This window comes from Peromyscus maniculatus, chromosome 1, assembly GCF_049852395.1.
Source record: "Peromyscus maniculatus bairdii isolate BWxNUB_F1_BW_parent chromosome 1, HU_Pman_BW_mat_3.1, whole genome shotgun sequence".
NCBI classification, from domain to species: domain Eukaryota; kingdom Metazoa; phylum Chordata; class Mammalia; order Rodentia; family Cricetidae; genus Peromyscus; species Peromyscus maniculatus.
The window spans coordinates 10,978,296-10,991,826 of record NC_134852.1 but is presented as its reverse complement, the minus strand read 5'-3'; the positions used below and the strand labels follow the sequence as shown (position 1 = coordinate 10,991,826).

Sequence of the window (13,531 nt, the reverse complement as noted above, 5' to 3'; positions counted from 1 at the left end):
CCATTCATATGGTGATGATTATAGACCCCCGGGCATTGTGTATATTAGGCAAGAATTTGACCAACTAAGATTCATCCCTAGACCCTCCCATTTGATTTGTGATCCTCCCTCTGGGCTGACCTTGTTCTAGGTTCCTTTCAGAACAGTACTTAAATCTCCTAAAGGATGGAGTTCATGGGAATTGACAACAGCCTTCTGTATATACATAGACACTCTCTATGGTCCTGGTTCATGGAAAATGATACAAACATGTTTTGTGATCCCTATAGATTGCCAATGGATGTTTCCATTCGTCTTCATCTTTTCTTCTCTCTGGTCAGATTCTGTGAAATGTAGGCTTATTTTCATCATGTTTTGAATAACAGAGTTTTACTGGCTAGTTTAGGGTCAACTTGTGTCCATTGTTACATGCTAGAGTCATCCGAGAGGAAGGAGACTCAGTTGAAGAAATGCCTCCATGAGATAGAGCTGCAAGGCATTTTCTCAAGTAGTGATCAATGGGGTAGGGCCCAGTTCAAGATAGGTTGTGCCATTACGGGCTGATGTTGGGTTCTATAAGAAAGCAGGCTGATCAAGCCAGAGGATGCAAGTCAGTTAGCAGCATCTGTCCATGGCCTCTGCATCAGCTCCTGCCTCTAGCATCCTGCCCTGCTTGTGTTCCTGTCCCGACTTCTGTCAGTGATGAATAGTAATGCTGAAGTGTAAGCCAAATAAACCCTTACCTCCCCAACTTGCTTTTGGTCAAGTTTTTTCATCACATCAACAGAAGTCCTAACTAAGACAAGGTTCTTTTTGTAATTTTTTTGAGACAGGGTCTCACCATGTAACTCAGTCTGGCCTTAAAACCTCAATATAGAGCATGTTAATTTAAATTCACAACAATATACCTGCCTCTGCCTATGACGTTTTCAGATTAAAGGAATGTGCCACCACAAGCAACTAATATCAGGGTCTTTTTCTTCCAGGTGTTTATAAGGAGAAGCCTTTGCTTACTGTTGATTCAGGACCTCAGGGATCCTCAGGAATCAAAGCAATTCTCTACTGCCACATGCATGTTTCCTTTAATATCTTCATCCTCTGCAGAGATGGAAATGCTTCCTTTCCCCAGAACTGCTCACGGCAGGACCACAACACATTCCTCATCTCTCATGTGAGCCTGGAGCACCAGAGGACCTACAGATGCTTTGGCTCTAACAAACACAATTCCTACTTGTGGTCACTGCCTAGTGACCCCCTTGAGTTTTCAATCGCAGGTAAGTATGTATGGTTCTTGTTCCTTATCTCTGTGCTTAGAGAGTTCTCAAGGGATGCCATGTGAGATATGCCAATTCCACTGCATGTCTCCTGTGTGCTGTGTGTTTCACACCACACTGCTATTCTTACTGCAATTGCTCCATTGCATTATGGACTCTTTACATTATGTGTTAATTATATTATTTTGGGGTAAATACAAGAATATTTATTTGGGGAATAGATGTCCTTACCTATCCATAATGAGAACCATTCTGAAAGATGGTATTCCATTTGGTTGCTGACTGTTATCCTCCAATGTTGTTTTCTGAGTTGTATGTGTGACAAATATATCACTATCCAACAGGACAGAGCAATTAAAATAGTATCTGCTAATTTATTCATTGAAGGTGTTTTCAGATCTCAAGAGATCATCTGTTTTTTTCTTTTTCCTTTTAGATTATGATATAATATGTCATTTCATCCCTCATTTTTCTTCCTCTAAACCTTCCCATGTATGCCCTTGTTCTCTTCAAATCTATGGCTTCCTTTTACTTTAATTGTTGCTACATGCATATATGTATATCCATGTATATATTTCTCATATACCCTCCTTAGTCTGTATAATGTTGTTGTGTGTTTCCAGAGCTGACCATTTGGTATTTGATAACCTACTGGTGTTCTCCTCCCTGGGGACGACTGTTTCTCTCACTTTCAGAATTCCTAGTTCCCTGTAGTTATTTATGTAGGGTCAAGGCCTCCTGGTCTTTTCTCCCATCCACTTTCACATGTCTGCATTTTGGTTTGTTTTTCTGTAATGCCACTTGTGATATGATGTGATGTAATGTAATGCAATGTGTAACGGTCTTCATCTGTTGTGTCATCAAGTTTCCTTGGTGAGGGATGAGTACTACTCTTATTTGTCCCCCCAGCCTTTGTCATCATAGGGCCCCCTCTGAACAGCCATCAGTCCAGTGGAGAATGCAGGAAACATTAACAGAAGAGAACTCAGAAACAGCAGTGCCAGATTTCTTGGTGGAGGGGACTTATTTCTTTATATCTTAGAACTCCTGGTCCTTAGGGATGTCTTGGGGTTTTAAGAGTTGGGACATGTTTCAGGTGTGGGGATCAAAGGGCACAGGGCCATGGAAGTTCCAGTTGGGAACATAGTTGAGACTGAAAACTTGGGATAGAAAACATCAAGTGTGCATGGGTTAAAGATGAGAAGATGGACATGAGGAGGCAGGAGGAAGAAATCCCGTGTAAGGTAGAAAATGGGATGACACATGATGAGCTTTATTGTGAGCAGGTGGCATACAGGAGTGCTGGTGGGGTCTGCTCATCCTTAGACATCCACTTCTATGCAACATTTGATGATGGATTTTAATTTTACTGCTGCAGCTGAGAAATCCTCTATGATGTTCAGAACTATATATCCAATGGGATATTTGAAATTCATCTTTGTAGACATTTAGCACATAGTTCAACAAAGCCCCAGATTGAAAAGCATCCTTGCATTCTCCTCACATAAGTCCTTGTATCAACAGAGAGTGCATCTCTCCCCTTTGAACCAGAATTCTTCAGGGATCCTCTTTTGCCCTCAGTTCTCACATGGCTCATTATCAAACTCTCATTTTGTGTCCTGAAAACACTTTTCAAGTCTTGTTCCTTCTTTGTTACATCACCTCTGTCACCCCAAGTTCGCCTTTCACCCAGCCTCCTTATTGTCTTTCTTCTTTCTACCCAATATTTTATATCCGTTCATCCCACAGAAAATTCACATCAAACATTTTTGTAAGTTTCTATCCATTGCACAATGTGATGAGTTTACAATGACATGTTCCTCAGGTACATCTTGTACTGTGACCATGTTCACCTCTGTTACTCTTTTTCCTGTGTTCTCACTCCCACCAGTCTTCTATTCATACCCAGTCTCTTTCTACTTTATGTCATGAGTATGTATGTTATATAGATTTATATGCACACATACATATATCTATATATACATATACAAACCCAAACATACAGACACACACATAGAGACACAGACAGCAGACACACATATATGTACACACTGATTCCATATAGGAGGCAAAACATACAGTATTCGAGTCTGATTTTTTTGCTCAATATGAGGACCCCCATTTTTATCTATGTTCTGGCAAATTACATCAGTTAGTTCATCTTTATGTCTGAATAAATCCCCATTCTGTTCATATCCTACTGTTCTAGTATAGTATAGTATAGTACAGTACAATATAGGATAGGATAGGATAGTACAGTACAGTACAGTAGTATAGTATAGTATACTATAGTATACTATAGTATAGTCTTTTTATTGCTGCAGTGAAACATGTGACTAAAGCAACTTAAGGAAGTCACGATTTACTTTATTCCAGTTTGAAGGACATGAAGTGCATCCATCATGGTGGGAAGGCATGGTGGCAGGAACTTGAGGCAGGTGGTCACATAATATCCATATTTAATGAGCAGAGGGAGAGGCTGCCTGAGCTCAGCTACCTTTCTCCTTTTTTAATGCAGTGACCCAAGCTCTGGAATGGTGCTTCTCACTTTTAGGGTGGGTGCTCCCACCTCAGTGAATCTAATCAGTCTGGTCTCTCACAGGCAGGGCCAGAGGTGACCTGAATCTAGGCTACCCCTCACAGACATGCCCAGAAGCTTGTCTCCCAGGTACATACTCCAACTACCACCACAAGTGCATTTTCTTTTTTAAAAAATGAGATTTATTTCTTTTCATTTTTTTTTATTAAGAAATTTCCTGCTTATGCACCAGGGATGGATCTTGATTCCCCTGCCTGGGTGCCCCCCAAACTGTTTGAGCCAAACACTGTCTTCCATATCTAGAGGGCCCAGTCCAGTCCCATGGGGGCTCGATTGCTACCAGTCCACAGTTCATGGGTTTCCACTAGTGTGGCTGGTCATTTCTGCATGTCCTCCCATCATGATCTCGACATCCCTCACCTGCCCTCTTTCTCATCAATTGGATTCCTGGAGCTCAGCCTGGCGCCTGACCCTGGATCTCCTCATTTGCCTCCATCAGTCACTGGACAAAACCTCTATGATGACAGTTAGGGTATTCACTAGACCAGTCACCAGAGTAGACCAGTCCAGGAACCCTCTGGACCACTGCCTGCAGACCAAGGTGGGGTTAACCTTGTGGATTCCTGCAAGCCTCCCCAGCACCCTTGCTCTTCCTATTCCCATGAATTTTTTGATTAGGACACACAAAGTATTTTCTTTAAACATCTTTCCACATGTGCCGTTCTTCTTGGTTCTCATGGTTGCCCTCCCCCTCTTCCCTCTCCCGGGTCCCTTCTCTGCTGCCAACTGTTTTCCTTCCTCCCCGTAGTTCTTCCCACTTCGGCTTTTCTTTTCCTTTTAAAAATGTGAGTGGTGTTGTTTGTGTGTGTGTGCATGTACACAAAGGTGTGGGTATGTATGCACACACGAGGAGGCCAGCGCAAGTTGTCAAGTGTCTTCCTCTCCCACCCTCCACCATATTTCCCTGAGATAGGATCTATCACCTAACCTGAAACTTGCTGACTTGATTTGGTTCAGCTGACTGACCACTGGGCTCCTGAGTCTCTCTTGTCCCCACTCCCCAGTGTTACAAGTATGTACAGCCATGCTTCCATGTATGCTTGTATGTGTGTGGATGCTGGAGATTTGAACTCAGATCCTCATGCTACAGGTATAAGCAAGTATGCTCATCTACTGAGCCATCTCACCAGCCTTTTGTCTTCTTTCTTTTTAATCAAATGATCTTTGTTTTGGTTTTTCAAGACAGGTTTCTCTGTGTAACCATAGCTGTCTTTGAACTCATTCTGTAGACCAGGGTGACTTCGAACTCACAGAGATCCACCTGTCTCTGCCTCTCAAGTGCTGGCATTAAAGTCATGTGCCACGACTGTCTGTCTCAATTAACTTTTAAATTAAAATTCAGGCCAAGTGTGATGGCACACACACACACACACACACACACACACACACACACACACACATCTTTAATCTCAGCACTCAGATCTCTGTTCACAGGCACATGTGTTATTATTATTGCTGTTTTTCCCCCCAGGATAGTCCCCATTGCTGCTTTCCTGTTACGTCATCTCATTACACTCTCAATTTTCTATGGATCCTGTGTTTTCTTTTTCTCATGATCCCCTTCCTAGATTCAACACATACACACACACACACACACACACACACACACACACACACACACTCACTCACTCACACACAACCCCCCCACACACAAACACACACACATTTCAAAAGGAATTTTCCTATATGTGTAAAATCATGTGTTACCCTCTGAGTTTGGGTTACTTGGTGTAATATAATGATTTCCAGTTTCTTCCATTTTCTTATGAGTACCATGATTTTATTTTTTCTCTCCAGTTGCATAAAGTTCCAGTCTGTCTATGGACTACCTTTTCTTTATCTGTTCATCTGTGGATGGATGTCTAATTTGGCGTGGTTCAATTTTCTGGCTGCTGTGACTAGTGCAGTAGTGTGTGTGAATGTGTAAGTCTCTGTTCTGTTGACTTAGAGTTTTCTGCCATTTGCTAAGAGGCTCTGTTCCTTTCATTAAAACAAAGCAAAGCAAGACAGTGCATTAGTCATTGTGTGCCAATCACTTGACAGGTGTTATTTCATTTAGTCTAGTCATTATAGCTTGCAATGTTTTTCAGTTTTTTTACTCTTGCATGTCACTTTTGACCTCTAATTTTTGATAGAATACATCTCCTGTGCCTTCTCCTGATCATCTGCTCCTGTATGTGGTTCACTCAGGCTCCTGGTCAAGATTAGTGTATGCTCTTTGTAGACTATCTGGGAAGAGTTCTCCTTCAGCCTCAGAGGGCTGGGTGTTTCTTTTTCTTTATGGACCATCTCCCCAAATGAACTTTCTTTGGTATTATATTTGATTTGTCTCATCAGTTGGGTGTGCTGGTGCATCCCTATGATCCCAGCTTTTGGGAGCTGAAGGCAGGATGTTCTCAAGTTTGAAGTCATCCTGGGATACATAGTAAGATCCTGTGTTTAAAGAGTCATAATAGACACCACCTATGTGATGAGAAATACATGAATTGATTGCTTTAATTATTTCATTTCATAGGTTTCCTATAGTTTCCTAAATGCCTAGTTCTGTGTTTGGTAGAAGGTAGGTACTCAATAAATGTTTGAATGAGTGAATTAATGTAACAGACATTTAATAACAGATCACTACTTTTTTGTAATTCCAGGTCCATCTTTTCCCATTGTGGTTTGGATCTCAGTTGCTGCTGTTTGCTTCCTCCTGTTCTTCCTTCTTCTCTTCATCTGCCTCTGCTGCCATTGTGCCAAATGCAGTATGTCCCAAGAGTCAGGGGGGATTAATCTGGTAGGGGTCTATGGGGAGTGGTGTGTTCTAAGACTGACCTTTGTCTCTCTGTAGGGGCTTCCAATGGTAAGACCAGGAGCCATGTGAAATATAAGAGGTGGGTAAATTTGGACTCTCCCAATAAATACACCCATTCATCTCCATCTAAGATTTTTGTCTGAGTATTGGGGATTGAAGCCAGGGCCCCTATAGCTCCTAAAAATTCTATTTATGTATCATTTCTCAGGCATACTTTAACATTTTTTTCTTTCCACTCAGTTCTAGCACAGCCATGGACATCGAGGAAAAACATAAATGTAAGGTGGAGTGAATTTTGTTGAGGAAAGGGATGCTTGTGGGGCTTAGGAGGTCTTCAGGGAAAAGCAGAAGAGGTGGGAGGTGCCACCTTGCTGTGTGATGTTGCTGTCTTTCCCCTGGGTTCTGTTGGTCATTTCTGAAACATAAAATACAAAACTATATAGTTTAAAGACTCCTGTGAAACAGGCCTACCTTCTCACCTTTCTTTCCAGATGGTGACTTGGAGGGTATTCAGCCTGAGGACTGTAGGAAAGTGGACACACAGGTTAGCCCTCCATACCAACCTGCTCTTCTTTTCCGGACTCCCATCTGTGTATTCTTTTCATGGTTTGTATCTTGTGATGGCGGGTGTCTGCAGCAGAAAACTCACAGGAGGTGACTTATGCACAGCTATGCCAAGAGAACTTCAGGAATAACATGAATCCGCTTCCCTCCAATATTCCTCAGGGCACATCTACACATACTTGTGTGTATGCCACCCTCACATTATCCCAAGAGAAGAGTCAGAGCTAAGTGTTCCACTGTTTCTTCAGCACAGGGTGGCTTCATGAATGACACTTCTTACATTTTTCAACTCAAGCCATTAGCTGGAGCTCCAACAGACTCAAGTGTAGAGAAGCTTGTTAACTGCAAAGGAACTTGGAGCTCGTAAAGATTGCTCAGCAAACTTCTGATTCCTTGTGATTTGCTCACTCATTGATGTACCTGTCAAATGTGTGCTGTGGAAAAATCCTTCTGTACATTGTGTGAATAGATGTTGCTATGATTGGTTTAAGAAACAAGCTGACTGGCCAATAGCTGAACAGGATAAATTTGGGTGGGAAAGCCAAACTGAGAATGATGGGATGATGAAGGGCAGAGTCAGAAGAGACACCTGGCGGATGGAGAATGAGTTGGACACACAAAAAAGGCATAGAGGTAAAAGTCATGAGCACATAGATGAATAGAAATGGGTTAAGTTGTAAGAGCTAGTTAGTAACAAGTGTGAACTATTGACCGAGCATTTATAAATCATATTGAGTCTCTGAGTCACTTTGATGGGAAGTGGCTGCCAGTTGTTTGGGAGCAGGTGGTCGGGACAGGAAAACTCTCCCTACAGATATGTGCAGATGAGCTTGGGCTCATGTTAACTTAGTAAGACATGAGTTCCATCATCTACTGGAAGAGGCAAGCTGCGTAATCTGGACTCCCGGTTGTTAGTATTTCGGAACACCTCAACAGTGTGATCCTTAACTTTAGCTGTCCAGTTGAAGGGTTTTACAATCACCTAGGAGACACACCTGTAGGTGTGCTTTTCAGAGCTGTTCCAGAGATGTTCACCTGTTGTGGAAAGACATACGCTGAGTATAGGTGATATTATTTCATGGGCCGTGATATTATTTCATGGGCCGGGGTCTTAGATTGAATAGAAAGGAGAAAGTAAGTGTAACATCATTATTCACTGATCTCTCTCTGCTCCCTGACTATGGCTACAGAATTACCAGCTGTATCATGCTCCTGCCACTGTAACTAGAGGCAATTTCTTCCACTGTGTCCTTACATCCATGATGGACTACACCTTCAAACTAAGTAAAAAATAAAGCCTTGGTGATGATTACTCTCAATTGTCAACTTGATGAGATACAGTCTTCTGGGAGACTGGCCTCTGTGCATGCTTGTGAGCGATTATTTTGATTAGGTTAATTGAGGTGGGATGACCTGCCCACTGCATTTCCTGGGTTGAGATTCTGGACTACATAAGAAGGAGATAGTCAATTGAACACAAGTATTCATCGCTTTCTTCTTTTTGGTTGTGGGTACAATACATTAGATGCCTCAGGCTCCTGCTGCCACGACTTCCTCACCACGATGGACTGTAACCTTGGACTCTCTCTCGAGTTGCTTTTATTTTTTTTTTGGTTTTTCGAGACAGGATTTCTCTGTGTGGTTTTGCGCCTTTCCTGGAACTCACTTGGTAGCCCAGGCTGGCCTCGAACTCACAGAGATCCGCTTGGCTCTGCCTCCCGAGTGCTGGGATTAAAGGCGTGCGCCGCCGCCGCCGCTGCCGCCGCTGCCGCCGCTGCCGCCGCTGCCGCCGCCGCCACCACCACCACCCGGCTCGAGTTGCTTTTTGTCAAGTTATTTTTTTTAATCACCCAAACAGAAAAAGTAACTAGGACACTCTCTCTTCAACTCGATTTTATCATAGCCACCAGAGAAGTAACTAATAGAGAAAGTGGAGAGGTAGTCACCCACTAGAGATTTTTCAATGAAACTTTGGGTTCCCAGGTGGGTAGAAGCACTCAGGTTTGCTTATGGAGACCGACAGGCACCAGGGAGAAGTCAAGAATAGGGATAGTTCTTGTCATCACTTGGTACTGTGAATAATACTGAAACAAAAACGGGAGTGCAAGAATCTTTATGAGGTGGTGGTGTTATTTTATTTGTGCACATAGAAGAAGAGGTGATTTGGATAACCTAGTAGACAGGTCTTTTCAAATTTATTTAAGAACATTTATAGTGCTTTCCCTAAAGGCTGAGCCAGTCTATGTTCCCTTCAACAGTGTACAAGGATTTTGTGTTCTCCACACCCTTGTCAGCCCTTTGTCACTTCCTCTCTTTGGTGATGGACATCCTAACAGGTTTGAGGTGATATCTCATGGTGGCTTTGGTTAGCATTTATAAGATGGTTAGTGATACCAAACACCTTTCTGAATGCTTGCTGGGAAGTTTATATCTTCTTGAAGACAAATAAAATCCAGATCTTTGTCCATTTTACTTTTTACTAAGCTTTCAGTTAGCATATACAATGATGTGCTTTATTATGACATTTCCACACATCTATATCATTGTACTTTGCTCATACTCTCTCTTCATTATTTTCTTGTGTTTCCACCTCTACAACTGCTCCACTCTCTCACTGCTAGTAACTCTGATGGAGTGCACCAATGACTTATATGGTTATTATGTACAACACAAGGAGAGGTTAACTAGTCTCAGTGGAAGATCTCTGTAAGGGAGAAGTATCAATTTGAGTCATCATGGAAGAGGAAGCTGTGGCTGCTAGCTTTGCCCATGCTGGCCAAATAATTTGTAAACAATCTTACTTGGACCGGAGGAAGGCTTTGCCATCCCTATGAGTGTGACCTGTGGAAGGCCCTGCCATTTCCATGTGTCTGAGGCACTGGGGTCCTTGACATGGCTGTGTCCATGCCAACAATACACATTCACTCAGGACTTCATCTGTTCCCCACAGAAATGATTGTGTTTCATCATATTCATGTATGAAATTCTTAAAGAATAAAAATTAAGGCAAAAATAAAGCTTTCAATAAATGTTGACAAAAAAGGTAGGAAGTAGGCATGGTGATGAAATGGCTAAGATCATCTTGTCCTTATTCTATTTTGCGTCTGCCTAGAAACTCCTCAGCCTCCCCTCCTCCCACACAGCCATATCCACTTTGGCAAAGCTTTTGGGACTGTTCACGACTCTGACCATGGTACAGATGTATTAACTAGAACAACTGGTGTTTGTGTAGGCTAAAACATAAAACTAAAATAACTAAAAGGAAGTGTAAATCAGAAATAATTGTCAGGCTGGAGAGATGGCTCAGAGGTTAAGAGCACCAACTGCTCTTCCAGAGGTCCTGAGTTCAGTTCCCAGCACCCATATGGTGGCTCACAACCATCTGTAATGAGATCTGGCACCCTCTTCTGTATACATAATAAATAAATAATTCTTTAAAAAAGAAATAATTGTCATGTGGTATCTGGAAAATACAAAAAACACTCTGTAAAAACATAGGTGTCGCTCAGACTCTCCTCAAATAGTGATGTAATTGTGATTTTTGTTTCTAAAAATGCTATATCCCCAAGCTCTGGCATGAAGAGGGATGAGCCATGTTCTTGGTTTCTGGCTAACAAAAGGACTTATATACTTTGAATTGGCTTCATTAGTGTGGTTGTCAAGAACTATCCCTCCTGGGTCATTTCAGTGACTCACAGCTGCAGTCTCAACTAAAACTTGAGGTAGGAGGATTACCTCTAGATCAAGGCCAGCCTGTGCAACACAGTGACTTTCAGGTCAGTATGGGCTAGAGAGTGAGCTCCTGAGTTGGGTCAGATGGCTCTCTGGGTAGAGGTGCTTGCTGTTGAGCCTGAAGACCTGGGTTGGATCCCTGGGATCTACACTGTAAAAGGAGAGAACTGACTCATAAGACCTTGTCTCTAAAAAATGTGAAGACATCTCATAGGGAAAGGTGGGGGAAATGGGGGGGAGTTGTAAGGGAAGGAATGGGAGGTAGACTTGATACAGTCACCTTATATACATGCATGAATAATAAATAAAATAAAGAGTTGCCAAAGAGAAAAAGAATGAAAAGGAAGCTGAGAAGAAAGCTGACTGCAGGGCCAGTGGGATGCTGTGAGGTAGTTTTGCGTGGGGAGTAGAAGAATTGGAAGAAACTGAGAATGTGGAGTGGAAGTGAACTGGGGATGGTGTGGCCTTTTCTGGGGAGGGAGAGATGATTGGCACTTGGAGGTGTAGCTTAGATCCTGCTTCTGCACCTGCTAGCCTCACAGTGTGCATGCATCTTGTAAATTGTTCTTTAAGACAGGAGGAAAATGCAAGCCCAAATGACCGTATTAGGGTAATGTTCGGCACTGTTGGGAATTGGAGAGGTGAAAATTGTACAACTATGTGGTGGCACATGGTTGTAATACCAGCACTTGGGAGGTGGAGGCAGGAGAATCAGGAGCTTAAGGTCACTGTTGGATATATAACATGTTTGAGGTCAGCCCATGGCACATGAGACCCTGTCTCAAAACAGCATCACCAACAGCAGCCGCCGCAGCAGCAGCAGCAACAACAACAGCAGCAGATTTATTTTTTAAAATTTTATTTAAATAACCTTTTTCCATTTATTTTACCTACCAACCACAGTTTCCTCTTCTCCCCCCACATCCCTGCTTCCCACCTACTCCTCTCCCCTTCCATTCCTCTTCTGTTTCCAATCAGAAAGGGGCAGGCCTCCCATGGACTTGAATAAAGCATGGCATATCAAGTTGAGGCAGGACCAAACTCCTCACCTTGTAGGCAAGGTAATCCAGCATGGGGAATGGGTTCCCAAAAGCCAGCTAAGGGCCAGGGACTGGTTCTGATCTCACTGCTAGGAGCCTTACAAACAGACCAAACTACACAACACATGTAGGGGGCCTAGGTCGGTTCCATGTAGGCCCTTGTTGGTCCAGTCTGTGAGCTTCCAAGAGCTCAGGTCAGCTACCTCTGTGGATGTCCCATTATGATCACCCTGGCTCATACAATACCACCTCCCTTTCTTCAGCATGACTGAAGAAAGCTCAGCCCAGTGCTTGGCTGTGGATCTCTGCATCTGCTTCCATCAGTTACTGGATGAAGTCTCTCTGTTGATAATTAGAGTAGTCACCAATCTGATTACAGTAGATGGCCAGTTCAGGCATCCTCTCCACATTGCTAGAAGTCTTAGCTGGGGTCATCCTTGTGGATTCCTGAGGGAATCCTGGCACCAGGTTTTTCCTATTCCCAAAATGGCCACCTCATCAAGATGTCTCTTTTGTTACTTTCCTCCTCCATATGCCCCCAACCTGCTTCCCACACCCAGCCCACCCAACCAGCTCCCTCAAGTTCCCATCCCTCCATGCCCCTCACTCCTGCCCCCAGATTACCCAGGAGATCTCCTCTATTTCCCTTTTCCAGGGAAATTCATCTGTTCCTTTTTGGGTCTTCCTCAATAGCAAAATTCTAAAGTTGCAGCAACAATGTGATTTTATTTCATATTAAGTATGTGGTGTTGCATGGCAGCCTCACATTTGTATGTTGAAATCTTGACCCTTTGTGGCTTAGAATGTGACTTTATTAGAAATACGTTGTTGAAGGTATAGTTAATATAGTTAAAATGAACTGATATTGTAGTACTGTGGATGCCCAATCTGATTTAACTGGTGACCTCATGAAAAGAAGAAGTTTGGATACAGAACATATGTAGAGCACAGAGCAAATAATACACCCCCAACAGAATTCTTTCTCACATACACACCATACATAAAATACAAGAAAACACATAGCACACATAGCAAATACATACACACATCACAAAGAACATATATGTAGATGAATTGCTAAATGGTCTTATTAAATAAAGAACACAGAACCAGATATAGGGGTGAAAACCTGAGAGATCAGAGGAGTAGGAAAAGCCACAAGCTAACTTCACCTCACCGACACCTCAGTCTCCAAAGAGACCTACTTCCTGTATACCTACACCTATATGCCTTTCTGTTCTGCTATCTCATTTGCTCTCTGTCCAGCTACATCACTTCCTCTTCCTGACCAGCTCTGTCACTTCTTGTCTATCTGTACAGACCTCCAGACCTCGATGGTTAACTAATGTTGGAATTTAGGCATGTGCCACCATGCCTGGCTCTGTTTCCAGGGTGGCCTTGAACTCACAGAGATCCAGACAGATCCCTGCCTGCCAAGTGAGGATTAAAGGCGTGTGCTATGACTGACTGACTTCCATGTTTACTATAGTGGCTGGCATCTGCTTCCATCAGTTACTGGATAGAGCATCTTTGATGACAATTAGAG

At 42.8% G+C, this 13,531-nt stretch overlaps 1 long non-coding RNA gene across 1 annotated transcript; it reads left to right on the top strand.

Moving 5' to 3' along the window:
* The first annotated feature begins 6,481 nt into the window (after positions 1-6,481).
* Positions 6,482-8,301, top strand: LOC143272854 (uncharacterized). Its single transcript, XR_013050441.1, has 4 exons — positions 6,482-6,599; positions 6,686-6,728; positions 6,890-6,927; positions 7,141-8,301. It is a non-coding gene; the product is annotated as an uncharacterized LOC143272854 (long non-coding RNA).
* Positions 8,302-13,531: the final 5,230 nt, after the last annotated feature.